The sequence below is a fragment of the Cynocephalus volans genome, chromosome 5 (assembly GCF_027409185.1).
Source record: "Cynocephalus volans isolate mCynVol1 chromosome 5, mCynVol1.pri, whole genome shotgun sequence".
NCBI classification, from domain to species: Eukaryota; Metazoa; Chordata; class Mammalia; order Dermoptera; family Cynocephalidae; genus Cynocephalus; species Cynocephalus volans.
In genome coordinates this window covers 109329847-109334191 of record NC_084464.1, presented here as the reverse complement: position 1 = coordinate 109334191, position 4345 = coordinate 109329847, and positions in this window count along the sequence as shown.

Below are 4345 nucleotides of genomic sequence, written 5' to 3'. Positions count from 1 at the left end.
TGTAGAATTCATGTTCAACCCCGACAAATTATTCTTGCTTTCCTTTTTTATTAATGTTAACATCATTCTTCTAGTTGTGAACATTTCCTAGGATAAAAATCATTTTTCTTTCACTCCTTTCTCCCCTATCCTCTAATCTAATTAAACTCTAAATTTTTCTAATTTTCACTTTATAGTGTCTCTTCTTTTTCCATTAGCACCACCTGAATTCTGCACCAATCACCTGCATCCTAGTGGCCATTTCCATGGAGAAATAAAATGCTATCACTAAGAAAATAATTTGCATGTAATTAAAAAGATGTAGATCTTTTCAAATGCTTGTCTATAGAATGGTTCTGATAGAGTAATAGGATAAGAATATGCTTGGCTATTGGCAGTCTTCAAACTCTGAATTCCAGCCCCACATCCTTTTAGTTTGTATGATAATGACTTGAAACCAGTTTTGGATAATTTAGATGCATTCACCCCTATCACAGAAAACAGAAAGATAAGTATTCAGTATTATGATTTGCATCTATAGACAACTGGTTCTACTAAGTGAACTATGTATGCTAAAATTATCAATTATCATTTTGGCAGATATCTACCACCAATTCCATCATATTATTCATTTACTTGCACGCCTATTTAGCAACTAATTTATCTTGGAACATTCTCCAAGGAGTGAAATTGCTTACAATTAGATGCCCCTTGGGTACTTCATTAACTTTTTCCCGTTATGGATGTACTAGTTAGCTGTTGGTAACATCTACCTTAAGATTTTACCATGTTAAAGTGATTATGGTTAGGATACAGTATTTTTTTAAAAATTTATTTATTTTTAGGATACAGTATTTTTGAATCTCAATGATCTGTCTGTATGTAGGACTGGAACTGATTTTTGAGGAAAATTTGGCTTTGTTGAAAACATATTCCTGCTCCCACAGGAATGTGGGGTGGCCATTTTTGGGGAGCCTTCATTCTTAAAAGAGCCTGTCAGCCCTGCTCTCATGTGGTTTGCAGAGCACAAGGGCCTTTGAAGACCTCCAGGTTTTTGAACCCTGTGGCAGTCAACTCTATCAAAAGCTCATGGAAATTGCTTTAAAATTATGCAGTCCATCTGTTCTTCCAGATATTTTAAACGTTATCTTCAGAAGCAGCCAGATCATCAGGGACATATATAACTGGTCTCTAGCATAAGCTTTCAGTAGATCACAATTTGGCCATATGCCCTTAGTTTACCACGAAGTCTCTATAAGAAAATGACTTAAATTCATGATTGCATGCATTTATTTAAAGCTACAAATTATTGAGTGCTTATTCTTTCAGGCATCATGCTAGGTGCTTTCAGTGCATCATTTAAATTTAATCCTCCCAACCACCGTATGGAGTAGATATTCTCCCTATTTTACAGATCAGGATACTGAAGTTACACAGCTTGTAATGGCAGTAACAGGATTCAACCCAGGTTTGTGTGACTTTTAAATATGGTGATCTTATCCCACGAGGAAAGCCACTGGGAAATTTGCCACTATATCGCATACTATGTAATCTTAAGCATCTGTATAAATACCTTGACAAGCATTTTTGTTTTTAATCTTATATTCCTGATTTTATCCTTCTTCCCCACTTTTACTATTGCCCTATTGATTTCCTCAACTGTTTACTTTTGTGCCACTGTAATAATATATTTTTAATAAACTGCCTGAAATCCTTTTGGATTTATATTCCATTACGGTATAAAGAAATAAAAAGGCTCCTCTGAAATCCTATAATAACTACTTTTATTTAATGTTGGCTGGGTTTTTCTCATGTTACTTGCCTTTATTAAATTTTTGGGTTTATGTTCTAGTGTACACAGAAATAATTGAGGAAGCCTTCTATTTTAAACTGCCTGTGGTGCTTCTGAACACAACAGATAAATTTTACCCTAGGCTTGCACAGACAACACACATTTAGCCTTGGTATAGATAATCAGATGTTTGATGAAAAGAAGGGAGATTATAAGTAGTTAATGAATGAAAGTTCATAATAAAAGTTATTTTAAGAATTCCATTATTTTCCTCCTCTGTTTTGCTTGCTGAATCCCAAGGTCTACTTACTGGTACCCTGTAACCATATCTCTTTTCACTCTCCTTTGGATTCTGTCCTAAAATTGTAAAGATACTTGTTTACATTAGAAGGTTATTTCCTAACAGAAATCACCACTTTTTGTCATTTTTAGAACTCCTCTTCTGTACCACGCCATCTTTTTCCTAGATGGCCCAAGTTCATTGCCCTAACAGAGGACCTGATGTCAGCCATTCAAAGGGAACATTCTGCCTCCCTGTTTTCAGGTGAATTTCTTGGTAATGCTAAGTGTGGGCCTGCATGGAACACTGGTTTTCCCACTTGCTCCTTCAGCTATCTATGACGTCAGAGTGCCAAGTTTTGTGATCACATCACATTTTTTCACTCTGGCATGTTTTTGTTGTTGATTTTAACTTTTGCTGGGTTTTTTTTGTTTGTTGGTTTGGTTTTGTCTTGTTGGGTTTTTTCCAGGAACTCATCTTACAGCCACCTTTGCCTTTCAGAAGCACTGCTCTAGCAGCTTTGCTGCTAACAATTCAGGGTGTAATCAGCTCAGACACAGCAATCAATTGCCGCTTAAATTCCCAGACAGTGAATTGGCAAAATGAGATCTACTAGATTTAGGGTAAAAACGGAGGAGAAAGAAAAACAAATTAAGTATCATCTCATGCTAGTTGGGAATTATATGAGAACAATACATGTTTCACTTCTCTATTTCCAGATTTGAATCATTAGTGCAGCTCAAGTAGAGATATAGGTACAAGAGAGTAAATATCCTTTGAAAATTTTTCATTTCAAATTATACATACATAAAAAAAAGACTGGGGCAAAGATTTACTTGCTTGCTTTTTACATCATATTAGCTCCTTCCACTAAGATGGTTTTCTCTCATCATAAAGTCAATTCTCTCTTATGAATTTCTTCCTCTTCAGGGATTCAGAGGCAAAATTCATAAGAAAACTAGTGAGCCAGGCACATTAAGCTTTTATATAAGTTTATCAAATTAAGTATTTGGGAGTGGGAGGAACCTAGGGAGGAGAGAAAATTATTAATGAAAAGTAACAGTCAGGTTAAATTCCTACAATAAAACATTCCAGTGGTTCTGCAGATGGTTCTGCCTCTTGTTACTTCTCCATGTACTTCATATTCAGAAAAGATTTTTTTCTTATAAACAAAGTAAATTTATTATTTAGCTTCCTACTTTTGTCAATATATGTGACAAATTTGAATGCCTGATCAACATTAGATGACAATGGTACTCTAGCAAAGGCAAAGAATTCCAATGATGAAGCCTTACAGTGAACTGATATATGATTTCCATTATTTTGTCAAATATGGAATACAGATCTCCATTAATGTCTCTGTGCTCAAGGGGCCCAAAAAGAGAATACTTGTAAAGACAGTCAAGAGGGTAAAGAAACCATAAGGAACAGAGAATCTGGGGTAAGGGTGGATCCTGCCAAGGGCCTCCTCTCTTTGTCATCCACATCAAATTATCTGCAAGTTTTTCAGATTGTATGTTACTTGTGTATTTTGAAGCTTCTTGCTACAATCATGCTCTACCATCCACGAAGTTTCCAGTCCAATAAGCTCTGTTAGGTTACAGCAAATGTTTCTATGACATCATGAGCTCATTTGTGATTGGTAAATAGGAGAATGAACTCAGTGTAACATGGAGTTGCTCTGGCTCCTAAGCATGGGCTCTGGAATTTAACCGTACGGAGGAAAGGAAAAAAGTTGTCAGTCATTTCAACTCAATTTTTAGAGAAATAAAATAAGTGTCTTGCATGATTCTGGGCCCCAGCAATTTGCACTTCCTCTTGTGTCCAGAGCTCCTCTTGCACCTGCTTTGCTCAGCATGCAGAAGCAAGTATTCCTATTTGATTATTTTTTGCATTTTTAAGATCCCCTGAGGCAGTCTCCACCACATGATGAGTTAGTTGCCTGTCTGAGCCATCCAGGTTATCTCTGGAGGCACAATTACCATTTGTGTTAGTGCTTTAGTTACAAAAATGTACAAATTTTGAGAAATTTATCCCTAATCTATTTTTACTGTAAGTTTTGTTCTTTTTAATGAACATTTTTTCAGAAAGCATGATTTTTCAGGAATGTATATCTTGTCTTATAGTAGAAATCCTATACTTTGTACTTAGGGGATGCTTAATAACAAATGCTGATGGATAATTTACAATTAATTAACTGGATCAGAGGAATTTAAAAAAGTGATACCAAGGAATGACTGTGTTGACAATGAACCTAATTACAAGAGTTGAGCAAGATCATTTGACTCTCTGGA